This window comes from Carica papaya, chromosome 5 (genome assembly GCF_054855325.1).
Source record: "Carica papaya isolate Zhongbai chromosome 5, ASM5485532v1, whole genome shotgun sequence".
Taxonomy (NCBI): Eukaryota; Viridiplantae; Streptophyta; class Magnoliopsida; order Brassicales; family Caricaceae; genus Carica; species Carica papaya.
In genome coordinates this window covers 40,617,389-40,628,931 of record NC_142313.1, presented here as the reverse complement: position 1 = coordinate 40,628,931, position 11,543 = coordinate 40,617,389, and the positions used below count along the sequence as shown (strand labels likewise).

At 35.0% G+C, this 11,543-nt stretch overlaps 1 pseudogene; it reads left to right on the top strand.

Moving 5' to 3' along the window:
* Window positions 1-221: 221 nt before the first annotated feature.
* Window positions 222-2,702, top strand: LOC110821139 (pentatricopeptide repeat-containing protein At5g04780, mitochondrial pseudogene; annotated as a pseudogene).
* The last annotated feature ends 8,841 nt before the right edge of the window (window positions 2,703-11,543 follow it).

The following is an 11,543-nucleotide window of genomic DNA, read 5'->3' as shown; positions in this document are numbered from 1 at the left end:
TTTTATATAATGTAACGGTATTTATATTTTAATAATTAATGAAAAATATAAATTAATATTTAGTTAATATGTTGTTCATGAGTATAATTTAGCTAAATTTAATATAGTATATTAATATAATTTTAAAATTCATGAAAATTAGTCTATTGAAAACACAATCAAATTCAAACTAATTGAAACTCACAGTCTCTTATAAAAACAAAATATAATTATAATTTATATGTTTCTCAATTTATTCTAAAACCATTGCTAATTCTTGTTCATGAGTTGAGACGGTGATTAGATGTGAGGAGGAGTTTCATTGATCACCTCGCATGTCCAGAGGCCTTGTAGTTGGATTCAATCTTGCTGGGCATGTCCCATTTTCACTCCATCAATCATTTCCCTTTCAAGCTTTCATCTTCTGTAACCCTAACTCGCCATTCCAACTCAACTCGACTTCACCGTATATCAACACTCCATACTCCTACCCACTTCAATCATCTTCTTAATGCCGCCATCAATTCCAAAAACCTTAACCATGCAACTCAAATACACACCCAACTCATCAACAACAGCTTCACTCGTCTCCCTTTTCTCTTCAACAATCTCCTCAATGTGTACGCCAAATGTGGCCATGTTGACCGGAGCCTGCTCCTCTTCTCCACAACCCATAATCAGTTCAAGAATGTTGTCACCTGGACCTCTCTTGTCACTCAACTTTCCCGCTCTAACAACCCCTTTCAGGCCTTGAATTTTTTCAAAGAAATGAACTCGACCGGCATATACCCCAATCATTTCACTTTCTCTGCCGTTCTGCCCGCTTGCGGGAATACCATGCTTACTTTTCATGGTGAACAAGTTCATTCTTTGATATGTAAACATGGGTTCGATTCTGATTTGTTTGTCGGCAGCGCGTTGGTTGATATGTATGCTAAGTGTGGGGAAATGGGGTTAGCACAGAAGATGTTTGACGAAATGCCTGTGAAGAATCTAGTTTCTTGGAATTCTATGATTGTGGGTTTCATACAGAACAAGATGTACGATAAGGCTGTTGTTGCTTTCAGGAAGATGCTTAGGGCGGAGCTTATTAGCCCTGATCAAGTTAGTGTATCGAGCGTGTTAAGTGCTTGTGCTAATATGGGAGAATTGGAATTTGGGAGACAAGTTCATGGAATGGCTGCTGAGCATGGGTTGATAACGTTGGCTTATGTGAAGAATTCGTTAATGGATATGTACATTAAATGTGGGTTGTTTTCTGATGCTGTTGTCCTCTTTCGGATGATTGCAGACAGAGATGTTGTTTCTTGGAATGTTATGGTGATGGGTTGTGTACATAATGAAAACTTTGAAGAGGCCTGTAATTACTTCTGGGCCATGAGAAGAGAAGGTGTATCACCAGATGAAGCATCATTGTCTACTGTCCTTCATGCTTCTGCTAGTCTAGCATCATTGAATCAGGGAGCCTTGGTCCATGCTCACATAATAAAAACTGGTTTTTTGGAAAACACTTGTGTTTCAAGCTCATTGATTACCATGTATGCCAAATGTGGGAGCTTGATGGATGCAAATCGGATCTTTCCGGAGATCAAGAATCCTAATGTGGTATGTTGGACAGCTATTATTGCAGCTTGCCAACAGCATGGCTATGCAAACCAAGCGATTGAATTGTTTGAGCAAATGCTAAGGGAAGGAATAAAACCAGATTGCATTACTTTTGTTTGTGTTATATCAGCGTGTGGTCATACCAGGCGTATTCAAGAAGGACGTGATTACTTCAACTCCATGTCAAAGGTGCATGGTATGAATCCAGGACATGAACATTATGCCTGCATGGTTGACTTACTTGGTCGTGCGGGTCAGCTTGAAGAAGCCAAGGACTTGATAGAATCAATGCCAATCAAACCTGATTCTTCGGTGTGGGGAGCTTTACTTGGCGCTTGTGCAAGTCATGGCAATCTTGAAATGGGTAGAGAAGTTGCAGAAAAGCTTTTTGAGTTGGAACCACACAATCCAGGCAACTACGTGCTACTCTGCAACATATATTCAAAACATGGAAGGTTGAAGGAAGCTGATGAAGTAAGAAGATTGATGGGTGTGAATGGAGTAAGAAAAGAAGCTGGATGTAGCTGGATTGATGTGAAGAACAAAACCCATATATTTAAAGTTGAGGACAGATCACATCCCAGATCAAATGAGATTTATCAAGTTTTGAGGAAGGTGGAAGAGTTGGTGAAGAAAAATGGATATGTAGCTGAAACCCAATATGCAGTGAATAGTGGAGAAGATTATAAAGAGAGGAGCTTGTGGAATCATAGTGAGAGACTAGCGCTTGCCTTTGGGATTCTGGCTCTTCCACCTGGAGCTCCAATAAGGATAATGAAGAATTTGAGGACTTGTGGTGATTGTCATACAGTCATGAAATTTGCTTCAAAGACTTTTGAAAGAGAGATTATTGTTAGGGATATTAATCGATTTCATCGGTTCACTAAGGGTCTGTGTTCTTGCAGAGATTATTGGTAACCCAATTTTTGTAAATTCATTAGCTAGTAGAGAGAGAGATATATATATATATATATATTATAAAATTGTGGCTGTGCCATTCAGAACGATTGAAACATAAGCCCAGCCCAGAAGTTTTTTGAAGACAAATCTAAGCCTACTAGGCTTTTGTATTAACAGCTACTTTTTTCTTTTACCAAATTGTGGATATGTTTTTGAAATCTTGGCAAATCAATGTTTATTGACAACCACATGAATTTGATGGGGATGGAAAAATAATATTTTTTAAATGGTTATTTGTATTCAGCTTTAAATGATGAGTATTCAATGAATACTTCACAAAAGTTGCTCAAATGGTTATTTTCAATGATCCATCATAAAATCATGCTAGCTTCATAATTTTCATATATTATCTTGAATTTTTTTTTACTTATATAAGTACTCATCTAAAATGAAAGAAACATGAGATATGTGTATATACACACACACACATATATATATATATATATGTTTTTGCTATTTTTCACTCCATTTATTTGTAAACTATTTTCATAAATTATCAAAATAATCATCCTCCCTTGTAAAAAATGGATAATAATAATTTTTCTATGTTTTTTCAAAGAATAAATTCAAAATTTTGATATGGAAAAGAGAGTTTCTTCAAAATTATATTATATTTTTGGGTTGCATATTAAAATATTGTCTCGCTAAATACAAACAAATTCATAAATAATAAGGTAATTTATCTTGCACCTATTTTCATTAATCATGATATTTTCGGACTTTAAATCCTACGAATAAAAACAAATCTAAACGACTATCTTGGAGACTTATAAAAAAATGAATCCTAATACGATAAAGTTTGTATAATTAGGATAACACAAATTGTGATCCTAAATAGTGAACTCGTTGACTATCTTAATTACAAGTTAGTGACAAAAAAAAAAAAGGGAATGAAATGATCATTTTCATTAAATTGACAAAGTATAAGATGCAAAAAGCACCTTTTACGGGTAAAGTCATGCAATAGAGGAGGTTGTATAACTTAAACATAATTAAAAAAAGTACTTAATTAATATATCTAATAAACATATTATTGTAATAGAAATATATCTAAGAACCATATTTGGGATGATGGATATTAAATCTTTAGGCAAAAAAAGTAATTTTGCAAGTTATGTTTGCCATGCATCAAAATATTCTATCTCTACTGATGATCAATAAATAATTTGTTGTTTCTTTAATTTTTAAAAAATGAAAGATGATCCAAGAAATACGCGAAAATCATATATAAAACACGTAGTATCAGAATATGTTTCTTAATTAGAATCTTCAAAAAATTTTAGTATGAAATGCAGAATTGGAAGGGAAGTACAATCTTTATCCTAAAGTTCTCTTATTTAATATAGGATACTTAATGTTGGTTGTTGATGAGGAATACGTAGAGCTGTTAAGAATTGACTAAGGTAACTAATACAAAAACTAAGATCTCATTGTGTGATGGTGAGGTAGAGAAGTTATCAAATGAGTCGTTTGTAACTTGTTGGACGCACAAGCAATTCTTCATCATCCTAAGCAAACTTCAAATTAGGTTTCATGAGATTGAATAGGTTTCTAGCCCAAATACCCTATTTTATCAAGCAACTACAACGCATATATATATATTTAAAAATAAAATAAAAATCTCTATTGCAGAAAAAGTAACCTCCAAATCTAAGAAATATTTGAGAGATCCTAAGTTTATTATTTTAAAGTGTTCATTAAAGGTAAATTTCAAGACATCACTGATAACTTTCTTGGTTATTAGTAGCGATTATATGTTATCAACATACATTAAAAGAGCAATAAAAGAAGCACCAAGCTGCCTCAGAAATAAGGAATGATTACTAATTGATTGAGAAAAATTAGCTATTGATCATTATGAAGAGTAAAGCTGAGCCTGTCCTGAAGCCAACATGAGTTTAATTTTTCATAATATGTCGAGTTTATGAGTTATCTTATCCAAACCCGATTTTGTAGTACCCGGTCACAAAATTTGGTCTGAGATTAATTTTAAAATTTTAAAAAGATATATAAAAATATAAAATTGAAATTAATAAATTTTTATTTAATATAAAATTATGAAAAAAAATAGGTTGAGAATGAAATTGAAAATAATTTTGAAAACAATGAGTGAAAATTTAGGTTCAGATAGTATTTTTTTTTAAAAAAATCAGAAATTGGGAGTTAAAACGCAATTAAAGAAAATTGCGGTATGTAGGACCGCCCAGTCAGCAATCCCGACGAACTGGAGCGCGCCGCGTGGCAAGACATGTTGACTCGGTACCACGCGGGAGGCCACGATGGTAATCCATATGCCCGTGATTGGATGGTTCGGAAGCGTTCCTAGGCACGTGGACGATCCGGATCCGTTCCTTCCTCATGCGCGATCGAACGGTCGCGATTAAACACAATGAACGATCTAGATTTGTTTTCTCTTTAAATGCAATCTGACAGTCGAGATCAAATCGCGATGAACAGTTTAGATTCATTTTCATTTTAAACGCGATCAAATAGTCGAGATCAAATGCAATAAACGATATAAATTTAAACGAGACGGGTATAAATCTTTCGTATCACACCGAATTCAAACCCTAACTGCTAGCTTTCCATCGAAGAAGAAGAACCAGTCTCCGGAGAAGGGAGTCGACCGTCGTTCCTTGCCTTGTTGGAGCTACCTCTGACTGCAAAAAATGGTTGACCGAAGAAAAGCCCCAGCTGTGAAGGTGAGCAGACAGAGCCGCCGCACCAAAAAATCTCACCATCGGTGAGTTTTTATTTTTTGACTTTTTTCAGCCAACTAAGTCCCCTTAAAGTATTTTCTCGCAGGGATGAGTATAAAGCCGATCGAAATCGACCAAAACTGGCCGAAAATGGTCAGGCCAAGGCAAACTGCCGCTGGAGCACGGCGGTGCCACTGTGCCAGAATTTCAAAATTGGCTGAAAAAGGCTTTTGACACCAATTTTAGATTTTTTGGAGTATTTTTAGGTACCAAAGTGTGTTTTAATCTCTGCAGAAAAATTTAGAAAACCCAAAGATCGCTAGTAGGCGCACTAAAGTTCGATGTTTTGGACACCAATTTGAATAAGAATCCATCACCTTATTCTCTGTTATGGAATTGAAGCTTAACAACCGGTAATATAGTATTTTGTGTAGTTTAAAAAAATTTAAGAATAATTACATGTTACCAATGGAGAGAGAAATCGGTTAATTATTTATTTATTGTCATCTTTAACTGATTGTTAAATTTACAACTTTAAATATATAATGATATATTGAAATATTTAAATGATTCAATTGTGCTTCCTTGATACATATATTATTTGTTTTGCATGATTTATAGTTGATTTGTGAAATTTGTAACTAATATGCAAATAGAAAATTGTTTGATCATGTGAATTATTGAATAATAGTTTTATTGGATATTCTGGGAGATGATGGGCAGACCGGGTACATAGAAAACTCTACCGTGAATGGTGCCTCATACCAAAGGGGGTATCGAGAAATTGTATTTTTGGCGTTCATACCGGACGAGATATAGAGACGGCCCGATTCACCCTCATACTGGACGGGGTATTGAGGGATTGTATTTTTGGTACTCATACCGGACGGAGTATGGGGACGACCAGTTTGTTGACAATGTTGGATATGGATTCACGCGTAGTAGAACATTCCAATGAGCTCCCAAGGATATCAGTAGGCAAATAAAAAAAGAAAGTTATTATTCTTACTCATTTGAATATGAGGTTGGAATTTTATTTAAGTTATTGTCTCTATAGGTCAATTTTAAAAATCTTATAACGGTAAATATATGCAATAAATAATTTTTCTTATGATAAATGAATTTATTTAAATCAAGAGCTACATTGGTTATTTTTATGATTTTTACCAACTTTTAGTTTCTGTATCGGTGAGTAGTGTGATATTTTTATCGGTTTAGTGTACCTCACCCTTTCATTAACTATTTCAGATTAAAAGGACTAAGACCTAGATCCCGATTAACAAGAGGGTTGTGAAGGTCGTCCTAAAATACTCAATTATTGTCTTTTTGTTTATTTATTTAATTTTTGTAATTTTTTTTAGAATGGATATTCTCGTAATCTTATTGGATATTCTAAATTATTGTGTAATGAATATAAATCCTAAATTCTATTATTCTGTTTCCGCATTTAATTCATAACTTTATTTCCTTATAAATTTTGGATCTTTACAGATTCAATTATTTTATTATATTAATACAAATATAATTATATTAATACTACTAAAAATTAAAAATATATTTATTCATACATGTAATTATATATTAACAAAAATATAATTATTTTTGTTGTATTAATATAAATATATTCATACTAATAAAAAGTTAGACTATACTATTCATATATAATATTATATACTGATTATATTTATCAATACAAATATAAATGAATTTACAATAATAAAAAATTTAAAAATATATATACATAATGAATCATGTTTGGATAACTTTTAAAAGGTCAAATTTGAACCCCCCAAATTCGACCCTACTCAACCTGCCTCTCTTTCCTATCATCGAACCCAACCTACAATTTAACAAACAACATCACAATAGATTAAGTTCAAATGGATTAGATTAAGTTTAGATACAAAATAATATTTTAACTATACACGAGACAACAAGTCGGTCTTTTACATCTAAATTAGAAGTTGAAATTAAGAATATTTAAGAAACATTGTTATAGAAATATTTTTTTTTACTATTTCTGTTATTATAATTTATATCATTTTAAATGAAAAATAATTAATTATCCTTATTTAGTTATTAAAATTAATCTTTTGGTTGGTATAATTTGGATAACATTTATACAAGACAAGAGATTTTTCTGTCAAATCTTTATATTCTTGTATAAAAAATTGTACTACTTTAAAGCATTTTGTAAGTTTAATTATTAAAATGTAACATTTTTTGAAATGACCCTGAACTTGAAAGGAGATAAATTATGAATTGAATGCGGAAGCAAAATAATAAAATTAGCTTTACATTTCTTACACAATAATTCAGATTATCTAATAGGGCTACGGGAATGACCATTTAGAAAGAAATAACGAAAAATTAAAGAAATAAATGAAAAGTAAACAATTGGGCATCCTATTCGCAACCCTCTTAGGGATCGAGATTTGAATCTTGGTCCTCCTGATCTGAAATGGTTAATGAAAGAGTTGAGAAAATAGATGAAGAAATTATAGGACAATGGGTTCATCCGACACGTATTTCTCATTGGAGTGCTGGAGTTCCATTTGCAAGGAGGGAGAGACGGGACGTTAAGGTTATGTATTGATTACAGGGGACTTAACAAGTTCACGATCAAGAATAAGTATCCCCTCCATAATTGATAGCCTTTTTGATTAGTTGCAGGGTACCAAGGTCTTCTCCAAAATAGATCTACGTTTAAGTTACCATCAGGTAAAGATCAAGGCAGAAGACATTCCCAAAACATATTTTCGAACTAAGTACTGACACTATGAGTTCATGGTCATGCTATTTGCACTAATCAATGCACCAACCATCTTCATAGATTTGATTAATAGAGTTTTTAGACAATTCCTAAATCAGTTCGTCATTGTATTCATCGATGATATCTTGGTCTTTTCAAAAAGCAGAGAGGAACATGCTCATCATCTGACTCAGATTTTGTAGGTTCTCAGATAAAAGAAGTTGTATGCAAAGTTGAGTAAGTGTGACTTCTGTCTCGAGCGGACTACCTTCCTAGAGCATATCATATCAAGGGATTGAGTGTTAGTGAACCCCGAAAAAGTTGAGGTAGTGCTCGACTGAAAAAAATTAATATTGGTCAAGGAGATTCGTAACTTTCTAACAATGATAGGTTATTACTGCATGTTCGTGGAAAGATTTTCTAACCTAGCTGCTCCTCTGACTCGGCTCACAAAGAAGAACGTCAAGTTTGAGTGGAACGAGAACTGTGAAAGGAGTTTTTCAAAACTAAAGAAGCGATTGACTACTGCACCTGTGTTGGCCTTACTAAGCAGGGCAATGGTATATACAGTTTATAGTGATACCTCTTACCTGGGGTTGGGTTGTGTTCTAATGTAGCATGAGAAAGTCATAACCTATGGGTCTAGATAGTTGAAGAGTCATGGGAAAAACTACCCCACTCATGACTTAGAACTTGCTTCAATTATCCACATATTGAAGACTTGACGCCATTACTTGTATAGGGAGTTTTTTCAGATCTATACCGACATAAGAACTTGAAACACATATTCACTCAAAATGATCTCAACATGCGTCAGAGAAGATAGATAGAACTCCTCAAGAACTATGATTGCAATATCTTGTATCACTCGGGTAAGGGCAACGTGGTAGCCGATGCACTCAGCAGAAAAAGTGCAGGTATATTTGCTCACTTGATGGTTTCAGAATGCAGAGTAATAGGGGCCGCACAACAGGTACGACTTTAGGATCTCAAGAGAGTTACATGCTTGACCCACCTGATTGTTCAGTCTGAGTTGATCCAAAAAATAAAAGAAGTCCAATCCGCCGATTCCACCCTAGCAGCCCTTAAGAAAGATGTAGAACAGAGAGTAAATTCAGAATTTCGAGTCTCTACCGATGAGTTGCTTAGATTTCAGGACAGAGTGTGTGTTCTAAGTGACAACGAGCTTAATAGCTCAAATTTGCCATACATCCCAGAAGCATTAAGATGTATCAAAGTATGCGACTCTGATTTTGGTGGAACGGGATGAAAAGAGATGTGGCCGACTTTGTTTTCAAGTGTTTGGTATGTCAATAAGTCAAGGCAGAACATCAACACCCAGGCGAGCTACTTCAACCATTACCAATTCTGGAGTAGAAGTGTGAACATATTATAATAGATTTTGTGACATGATTGCCTAGAGCACGCTCGGGACATAATGTCATTTGGGTAATTGTTGATCGCTCACCAAGTCTTCCCACTTCTTGTCCATTAAGATGACTGACCCATTAGATAAGCTAGCAAGAATGTATGTTCGGGAGATAATCAGCTTACATGGAGTGCTAGTGACAGTAATATCCGATAGGGACCTCAGTTTCACTTTTCGATTCTGGTCTAGTTTTCAACAGGCCATGGGAATGAAACTATCCCTTAGTATTACATTCTACCCCTAAATCGATGGACAATCAGAAAAGACGATCCACACACTAGATGATATGCTCTGAGCTTGTATTCTTGACTTCATGGGCCATTGGGATGATCATTTACCTCTAATAGAGTTTGCTTACAATAACAGCTACCAAGTAAGTATTGGCATGGCTCCCTACTAGGCGTTGTATGATCGTCCATGCAGATCGTCGATCTGTTGGGAAGAAGTGGGTGATAAAAAATTTTTCGGTCCAGATCTTGTAGATGAGACTACAACCAAAATAGTTAAGATCAGGAAGAACATTCAGATGGCTTAGAGTAAGCATAAGAGTTATGTGGATACCTGGAGGAGGGATTTGGAATTTGAGAAAGGTGATAAGATATTCCTTAAAGTCAATTCTTTCAAGAAAATCAGTAGGTTTGGCAAGAGAGGGAAACTAAATTTCTAGTTTATTGGGCCATTTGAAATCTTAGACAGAAATGACACTGCTGCCTATAGACTGACACTACCTTCAGAACTATGTAGGGTTTATAATGTGTTTCATGTGTCCATGCTATGCAAGTACAACCTGGACCCCTCTCACGTATTGGTTCACAAGCCCCTTTTACTTCAGGAGGATCTGTCCTACGAGAAGATACTGGTGATTATTGTGGACCAAAAGAGCAGAGTACTCTGCAACCGAAAAATTCCCTTTATTAAGGTCCTGTGGCAGAATTACACACTGGGAAAGGCCACATGAGAGCTAGAAGCAGACTTCAGAGCTCAGTATCCCCAATTTTTTGATTGAGTGAGAGAGAGACAAATTTGATGGATCAAATTTCTTTCAAGGGGGGAGAGTTGTAATACTAGGAATTAATTTTAAAATTTTAAAATTAATGTATAAATATAATTTTTTAATTTATGAATTTTTATTTCATGAAAAAATTAGAAAAAATAGGTAGATGATGAAATTGAAAACAATTTTAGAAAAAAGAGGTGAAAATTTAGATTATAGGGGTGTTTTTGAAAGAAAAATTTAAAATTGGGAGTTAAAACGTAATTTAAAAAAAATATGCCACGTACGACTGCCCAATCAGTAACCCCGACGAACAGGAGCGTGTCGCATGGCAAGGCATGCTGACTCAGTGCCATACGGGAGGTCACAGTGGCAATCCGCATATCTACGATCGGACAGTTCGGATTTGTTCCCGCGTGCGTGGATAGTCTGGATTCGTTCCCTCCTCAGGCGCGATCGGACGGTCGCTATCAAACGCAATGAACAGTTTAGATTTATTTTCTCTTTAAACGCAATCGTACGGTTTAGATCAAATCATGATGAATGGTCTAGATTCATTTCCTTATTAAACGCGATCAGACGATTGAGATAAAAGGCGATGGACAATCCAGATTAAAGGGAGACAAATATAAATACCTCACTTCACACCAAACCCTAACCCTAGCCGCCAATCCCCCCTGCTGGAGAAGAAGAACCAGTCGTCGGGAAGGGAGTCGACCGCAGCCCACCACCGCGTTAGAGCTACCACTGACTGCCAAAAAAGATAAAAATTCTCATAGCCGCTCGAAATTTAATTTTAAACACCCCCATGACCAAATCAGAGCAAAAGGACTGACGGATGAGGTGAAAATCACGGGTAAAGTCCGACGGCGCCGCCGTTGAAAAAATAAAAAATTGCCTCCGATGAGCTCATTCCCAATTCTTGTTTCGTACAATTTTTCCACAATTGTATTTACCATTTTGTTTCCCATAGATTACCGAAGAAAAATACCCAATTGCGAAGGTGAGTTGACAAAGCCGCCGTACCAGAAAATCCTGGCCCTGGTAAGCTTCTATTTTTTTTGACTTTTTTCGATGAACTAAGGCTCCTTAACATGTTTTCTTGCAGAGATAAGTACAAAATCA